The sequence below is a fragment of the Alligator sinensis genome, unplaced genomic scaffold (genome assembly GCF_000455745.1).
Source record: "Alligator sinensis unplaced genomic scaffold, ASM45574v1 scaffold124_1, whole genome shotgun sequence".
Classification (NCBI taxonomy): Eukaryota; Metazoa; Chordata; order Crocodylia; family Alligatoridae; genus Alligator; species Alligator sinensis.
In genome coordinates, this window is record NW_005842020.1 from 425,220 (window position 1) to 434,011 (window position 8,792).

At 39.9% G+C, this 8,792-nt stretch overlaps 1 long non-coding RNA gene across 3 annotated transcripts in view; it reads left to right on the forward strand.

The window, feature by feature from the left end:
- Positions 1–6,847, forward strand: part of LOC102379349 — a 9,464-nt gene extending 2,617 nt beyond the window's left edge. For 2 of the 3 annotated variants that reach the window (XR_323653.2, XR_323651.2), the window contains exons 2-3: positions 5,969–6,108; positions 6,193–6,847. This is a non-coding gene — a long non-coding RNA (uncharacterized LOC102379349). Of the gene's footprint in view, positions 1–1,969; positions 2,092–5,968; positions 6,109–6,192 lie in introns of those variants that run through there. The other variant, XR_323652.2, reaches the window with a different exon arrangement.
- The last annotated feature ends 1,945 nt before the right edge of the window (positions 6,848–8,792 follow it).

The window sequence follows — 8,792 nt, forward strand, 5'->3', positions numbered from 1 at the left end:
CACCCCCCCCCCCCCCCAACATGCCACCAGCCTACGTGGCAAAACAACTGCCCATCCTGAGCGGTGCTGAGTTGGGGGCCAATCTCAGGGGGGCATGTGCCCCCCCATGCCCTTCCTACCAGTCACCTGTGTATTTTAACATACATAAAGTTTTGATAGACAACTCAAATCACAATTATATTTAATCTGTATCAGAAGAAAACACTAAATACATTTTGATGTGGATGTACAGGATTTATTTCGAACTTAACAATTGTTGTTCACTTTTTTGGTATGTTACTTTAAGAACACTTTGAGTAGTTGTCTGAAGCCATGCTAGATACCTGAGGGCATGAAGATGCATTTATTAATAAGGGAACCTCCCCAGACAATATGCAGAATAGTAAATATTAAATATTTAAATAACTCCATCAATATTTTAAGAGAAGCAGAAATAGAAGTAGAGCTTGTTTATATCTTTTCAACTGTATTTTGTGAAAATTAGTAACTATGTAAACCCCAACAAGGAAACAATTTAAGGATGTCACAATTCTACCTTCCCTATCAGTTGTCTTTTTGCTGAAAATCATATCTTGCAGAATGAGGAGTTTTTAAAGACTTTGCCTACCCAGCTACAGTTTGCAAATTGGCTAGTGGATTAAGTCTCATTGATTGTGTAACTCTTACTTTAATCAGTGAGTGACAACTAGTTCAGCTATTCATTAGGGCTGTGCAAAGCTGTCACTGATTCGATTCAGAGGAGATTTGGCCTGATTTGGCAGCTGAATCTCCAAATCTGAATCAAATCAGGAGACCCATTAAAAGGTCTGAATCAAACCTAAAGCCTCCAAATCGATTCGGAAAAGATTCAGAGAGATTTGGCTTGGCCAGGGAGAGGCAGACACAGCCAAGCAGCTACAGGTTCTCCTGCAGCTCCTCTGGCTGTGCCTGCCTCTGCCTGGGTGGGGAGAGCTGCAGGAGAAGCACCCATGGCTGCCCTGCTTGGCCCCAGCCTCATGACACTTAAAAAGCCCCGCACTCACCAGCTGCATCAGCAGGCATCAGGGCCTCTGAAGGCTCATGGCAGAGCCGCCCCGTGCAGCGTGGGGTAGTGGATGGCAGTGGGGATCACCCCCCTGCCTGGCACCCACACAGCAGCTGTTCTATGGTGTGGGTGCAGCATTGGCTCAGCAGGGTACTGTGCGCTGTTTGGGAGCTGGAGCTGGTGAGGCCCAGTGGTGCTGGGCTTTGGCTGACTGCTGGAGCCACCCCAGCTCCCAGACAGTGCATGACACCCTGCCGAGCTTTGCTGCACCTGTGCAATGTGACAGCTGCTGCATGGGTGCCAGGCAGAGGGGGCAATCCCCGCTGCCCCCCACTGCATGGGGGGCCTCTCTCATGAGCCCTCAGAGGCCCCAATCATTGCTGCTGCAGCTGGTGAATGCAGGACATTTTTTGTTTGTTTGTTTTTAAAGTGCCAGGAGGCTGGGGTTGGGTGGGGGATGGGGCCAGGCAGGGCAGCCATGGGGGCTTCACTTGTGGTTCCCCCCACGGAGGGAGAGGCAGGCACAGCTGGAGGAGCTGTGGGAGAACCTGCAGCCATCCAGCTGCGCCAGCTTCTCCCCGGCTGATCCAAATCTTCAAATCAGCACTGAATCTCCGATTCTGATTTGGCTGAATGAATGGGGACAGTGATTCGAATCTCTGAATCGAATCACTGTCCTCTGCATAAGCCGAATCTGAATCAAATACTTTCCTATTCATACAGGCCTACTATTTATGCGAATAAGTGTTTCCCAGCATGTATCCAGGTTCTAAAATTGCGTGGCAAGTGACTAGCTGCAATAATGGATTCTGGAGGTCTTGTATTTATATAGTGACTCCCTGATGTCTGCTGTTCTTCCAGATCTATGTTGGTTCTGGGGAAGCATCCACTAGAAGCCTGGAAGATGGAATTAATTCCAATTTATCTCAAAGTAAATGGATTACAATTGAGACATGGATCATTTACAGGTTCACAGATAATGTTGGCCATTTCCATGGAAATCATTGATTCATGTGTCTAGAGAGCGAAGAATACAAAGTGATATTGATTTTAAGGCTGAAAAGAGGGTAAATATCTGTAGGCAGTTTTTCATTAATCCAATGTTTTATTTCACTGATTAGTATAATGCAACATCATTCTGAAGCAAGTTACTTGAAAGACAAATCTGCTTTGAAAGTCTTGAAGAACAGTAAAACTTCAGGAAAAAAGCAGGAAAGAATGAGATATTTAAAATCTGATTGAGTGCCTTAAGTGCTTAGGATTTTTAAGATTTTCCTTTTACATGAAACAGGTAAGATTTGTCATGCTGAACAGAAGAAATGAATGAATGGTGCTATTCTGTCTAGCAAATAGATTCAGGACAAGCTTCAGATTCTATTTTCTTAAAAAACTTGCTAGGTCCATGAAATATGACAATCTAGTTTAATAAAGATCTTAGATTTGACAAAAGTGGTGATTTATAGAGATATTTGGATTGTATGTATTTTGAGGACAGTGGATATTGTGTGTGTTTTTGTATCCACCTTTTAAATATACACAGGGAAGGATTTAGAGGGGTATGGCAGTATGATTGCATCCCCCTTTGACTGCGCCACATTCCCAGTGAGCTCAGAGCTCATCAGCATGTCAGCATAGCTTCTACTGGGAGCTCCTTTTGTGCCATTAGCTCTCTGGACTCAGCAGTTGGTTGGTGGGAGTTCTGGCTGAGCTTCTGCTTTCACTCAGCTCTGGAGCCCAAGTGGTGAGCTCAATGCTGTTTCCCTTCCCTTCCCTTCCTTTCCCTTTCTTCCCTCCCTACCTCCCTTCCTCTCCTCCTCCTACCTGTCCCCCCACCCCAGGAAAAAAAGTGGACAAGTGATTGTCTGGGCTCAGGAGCTGTATGAAAGAAGGATTTGAGCACTACAAATGTCACTTGTCCCCTCTTAACTCATTCCCTTTTTTCCCTTGGTGGGGAGGAGAGGGAGAGATAGGAAGGGATAAGAGCAAAGTGCTCACCCCTTAGGCTCTCAAGCTATGCCAAAGCAGAGGCTCCAGCCAAACCCCTTGCTGACCAGCTGTTGAGAGCAGAGATTTCCAAGCTCACTGGCATCCAAGATCATGGTGAATGGAGAGCAGCCACATCCCTTCAGTTGTGTGGCACATGCACAGTAAACTCTCTTCACTGTAAATGTGCTTCACTCTAAAAGGGCCACCCCTACCTTACTGGGATCTTGGATCTGCTCATGAGTCTGAAGGTGCATCAGAAATATGAATCCAGCCAGCAGCTTGCCTCAAAGCCTACCACATTACACGAGTGCAAAATAAACTGTGTCTTGATATCTATATTGCACGCAGCAGTACGGTGTAGAAATACTTTAGTTAACTCATTTAGCACTTCAACCGAATAAACAAAGACAAAACACTGTGCTAGTGCAACTGTACTGCATACAGTGCTTCAGCTGGCTTGGGTTTTTCTACACAGTCCTGTATTTCACATATGCCAAAAGGTGATCCTTTGGATTCAGCTATTAGAAGCCCAGTACTATTGGCATAAATATTTTACACATCTTTGGAAAATTTGGCTAACTTAAATCCTTGTCTTTATGCTATCTGTGTTAATTCAGCCATTGGAGTCAAGTGCCTGGACATTAGAGTTCTCTAAAAAACAGTGAAGCTCTGTGTTATTAACAGAAAAGGACATGTGTTTATACAAACCCTAACAATTTTAAGTACTCCCTTATAAATGCTAAAACTCTTCTATATTTTTTCTGTTTTCTTACTGTACTTTGGTTTTAGTTTTTTTTACTGTCTTAAAAATTTACAGGAACAATATTCTGATTAATATAAATTTCCTAGGTAAGCATTTCTGTTAAAACTAACATGGTCTAGTAGATAGAGAACTGGACTGGAACTTAGAAGACCTTTTCCCAGATTTTCTGTTTGCAGCTGTATGGTTTTGAGCCAGTCACTTAATCTTTCTGTTCCTTTCTTTTCTCCTTCCACCTTTTGTGTCTCTCTTTTATTTAGTCTGTTTTTTTTCTTGCTTTGTGTATTTACTATGCCCCAGGCTGTGGTGAAACTTGATTGTCCTACCAAAACACAAACAAGCAATAAACAGAACATGTAGCTTTATTTGTTTAAAATTCTCATTCAGGTTTATTTCTATCAGAAATAATAAGTGTCACTGCATTACAAAAAACTGAAGAGCAATGAGGAACTTAAATAAAACTGTGACCATTCAGTAATGCACCGCAATATTTCCTATTATCGCTAAAGAGATAGGATATATTTCTTCCTTGTAGCCACAGTCAGCCTTGGTGCACTTTTATCATTAAACCACAAGATAATAAACTCAGAAAGATTGTAAACAAGTGGTGGCATCAGTTATCATGTTGAAGAAAAGTAGGTGGAAGTAACAGAGTATTGGCTTATATAATAGTTTTGCTCTTGCTTAGATTTATGACTTAAAAAACCATTTATCTAACATGGATACCTTGCTAAGACCTTCAGTTACATAGCATTTTGATGTAATTATTAAACTGTATGAAACAATTATTGGGGGGAGAAGAGTAATATTGGGCATCTAGAAATCACTTTATAGTCAAGAACAACAAAAATCCAAAGAGAAAAAAAATGTTTAAAATATATTAGGACACTAAAGGCAAGTGTTACAAAATTCTACATTACAATGACCATTGGCTAGACAAGACTATATCTAGCTTCTATTGTTACTATTAGGGGATGAGGCATGCCAAGAAATTGTAACCTTGTTTTAATTTTTAATTTGAAATCTGTGCTATTTTCTTGCTCTATTAATTAGCAATAATTAGTATAATGCTAGTCTAGAGGGCTTTAAAAATGGATAGTTTGGTATAAAAAAAAATGCTTGGTACCATTGCTCTAAATATCACAGTTTGTAGCTTTGTAACATAAATAATGCCAAAGAAGCAATCTGGATGTTTGAAAGGACACACCGATACATATAAGTATATTGTATGCAATTTCTATGGCAGCAGAAGAACATCACTGGTTTTTTTTTTTTGGTTTTTTGTTTTTTTTTGTTTTTTTGTTTTTTTTACAAGACATGGAAGCCAGTTATAGTCTTGTAACGAGATGGGAGTAGTTGATGCTCTGATGATGATGATGATAATAAAAAACCCCACAAGACAGAGAAGAAATATAATAAAAACACATAAAAGGACATAATTATTTTTACTGTATACTTGGGGGCCATGCAAGTATGGTTTAAAAATAAAAATGCCAAGCTGATGTGTCACCAACAGGGACTGTAACGGTTAAATGCATGGTTCGAAATTCAAAAAAAATAAAACTACTGTCTCTGGGACTTTAAAACTGATACCCATGCATCTTAAGGCTTAACAATTTTATAGGTAAACATATTTACCTGTGGGGTACATCTAGGAACAGAAGGAGGTTGGAAAGCAAGAGTGCCAATAATATCCATTCGAAACATGAGAGATGTTTTCTGTAAATGTGCTTATTTGTAAGTATTCACAGAATATTTTGAGCAAGCAATTTGCAGCTTTTAGATTTTTCCAAAGAATTAATTTGGGTCTGATCCAGAATTGATCTAAGATATAGGAAAGAATACTATTGAGCCAAATAGATTTTTCTTTGTTGGGGGGGGGGGGGGGGGGTTTTTTTAGGAGTTTAAATTAGTTGCTTAAGTTAGATGAGCATCTTTCAGCTCCTGAAGTGAGTGGCTGAAATATTTAAACCTGGAAAATGATGCATGATATTAAGTAGTAGCTATTCTATAGATAATAATATACTTTTAATGAAAAGATTAAAAAGAATGATTCTACTAAAATCCATTGAACTTTCCATGTATCTGACTACTCATAAATAGTGAATGTGGAACCATAACTGAATGGGCATAACATGGACCCCCCAAGATCAGAAGAGCAGGGTTTATTAATTTATTCAGAAATCTTTCTTTTTCAGTGCATGAAAACAGTTTCTACTGAGAGCAAAAGGCAAAGTGGATGATAGCTGTCACTTTCTGTCTATGCTAGACATAAGGGTGGTGAATAAAAGGAACACAGAGGAAAAGGCAGTTTACAGAATAATCTCGTATTTAGCAGGTAAAAATATAATAGCTTCAAGGAATACTGTGGAGGTACACTACTGTATACTGGGTGAGTCCTCACCTATATTATCTTCAATAGGAGTCTTGGTGAAGAGCAATGACAGGAAAGGATCCTAAAACCAGCAAAAGAGGGGAGAAAACACTGAAGAAGAAAATAAGGAAAGATTGAAGTCCTGCAAATGGAAAGTGACAGTGAGAGAGAAAAAAACAACGTTACTTGGTTTAAGAAGTGAGACTGGAAACATGATGCGAGTTGAAAATGTTAATGGCTTTCAGTGGAACTGAACATTTATTTTGCTGTAGTATCCGTAAAAGATAAAATTTCTAAGGAACAGTGAGAGAGATGGTACAATGCATAAGGAATAATTGATCATCACCATTTTCAAATTATACTAAAAATATGAGAATGTGCATTGGATAAATTGGGAGGCAATTAATCATAAGAACATAGGATCCATCTAACTAGAACAGGCTAACATCCAGTTCACTTTACTTCCCTTGACAACATCCAAACTTTTCCCACACGCATCAGTGAGAGATGTACAACTACCATCTAAGAACACCCTGTAATGAGTGTTGGATAAACATCTGAATTGAACATGTTATGAACTTGGGCTAAATACATAACTTTCAGTGTTCTGGTGGGCCCCAAAATGAAAGTGTATAAGGATCCCATTCTTCATACTAGTTCATCAATACATGGTAGAAACAGAATTGTTTTTTTTGTTTTGTTTTGTTTTTTTAAACAGATTATGGGAAGGGGTGTCAGTGGGAACAGGCTTTAAGATCATCTTTTTACCTTAGCACTTAACTTGGCATATCCTTCTTATATGGTAAAGGATAGAAAGGGAATAATTGTGGCATATTGGTTCAGGGTAATAGAAACAGTTGATTACTGAATATAGTAGAGTAACTCCATCCCTTACTGCTGACTGAATACCACCTTTGTGAGGAATTTGGGAAACAACGTTTCACCAAAGCAATACAAGTGTTCCTGAGGAAGTGTTCCTTTTCAGTCATTAAAAATACTGGATCTCTTGCAACCAGTTTATCTAAGTAGCTTGAATAGTTGGTAGATATCTGTATAAACAGTGGGGCATGTCTGGTAGTCCCATTAAATAAATAGTCTGCATTTTCTGTTTTAAATTCATAGAATTTATAAAATTCAGACAAAGGAGAATTTTGTAGATGTGAAAGAGATGGAGGGGAAAAAGACTATTTCATTTCAGTTATAGAAAGGAAGTATATGGGACCTTCCTGCACCCTGGGGACATTAATTCTACTGAAATTAGAAAAAAAACAACATTCTGGCCTAGGCATGGCTGAAAGTAGCCAGTTATATGTAGACTTAAAATGTTTGGTTATGTTTAAAACAAAAGGCAAAATTGTAGCTACCCTTAAATATTATGAGTGTACAAAGATCACCCTCACTGTGCAGGATGGTCCTTGTGCTCCCACTGCTAAAAGTATCTGCTCAGTCTCTGACAGAGTAGAATACATCCCTAGATCGGTGACAGCACCTAAAGGAATAGACCTCTTAGACCTTTCTCTTCTATCATCTAAAGAATCAGACCTCAAACAGTGGATCTGTTCCACAAAGTAAGGGAGATCAAATTCTTGAAGGTCAGCACACTGGTAAACTTCACTTTTTTATAGTGATATGATAGGCTGAGCAGTGATAGCTTATGAGGAGCATGAAACCATAAAGGACCTCCTGGTCCCTGAATCTGATCGATTGCTAACTTGACCTAACTTCATCATTTTGCCCCACTATTCCTGTTGGAAGTGTGTCCTAGAACATCACTGCTCTAACAGTTAGAAACATTCTTCTGATTTCAGCCTAAATTTTTTCATGGTTCATTTGTACTCATTACTTCTTGGGCAAACATTATTCCTTAGCATAAATAGTTCTTCTCATTCCTTTCTGTTTGTGTCCTTGAGGTGTTTATTGAAAGCTGCCCTACCTCCTCTCAGCCTTATTTTTCTAGTCAATTAAACACATGTAGTGAACAAGGTTCTTTGTATAATTTATGTTTCATTTGTCTGTATTGAAGTACTGGCATACCTTTCAATTGTAGTCTTGAAGGAGCTGATCACAAGCACAGAAATGCACCATTTATGGTCCATGTAGCCCTAGCTATTAGGGTAAGGCATGGAATAGCATATTTGAAGCCTAGCATGAAAAGCTCCACACAAAGCTATTTGTAGTGCATAGCAGTAGTCTATTGGTACAAAAACTAGGTGGGAGGGGAGAGTAGTCTAACAGTATGTAACCAAAAGGGAGGGAGAGTGGATTGAACGATCTGAAACAGAGCAGTCAAAACAAGATAATTTTCTGTATGAAAACATGGTCCCTACTGCTGATTTTTGGGGCCAAGTCTCAGTCCTAAAATTTATAGTTAAAATTTTTTTTGATTGTGTCACGGCAGGGTCCTTCAGGAGGGCCGTGATCTCCTTAGGCCCTCTCTCCGTGCCAATTCGGCCCAAGGGCAGCCTCGATTCTCTCCTGCCACGTCTTGCTGGTAAATATAATAGGGAGGCTGCCTTGCGTCTCCTTGGGCATGTAAACTCCTGGACCCCTCATGGGTCTTATCCTGCACCCATGGGTGCCTTGGGGCACCCTAGCCTTATGGGCTATGCGTGGCTCCTACCAACCCCTAATACCACGCCCCAAGCCTC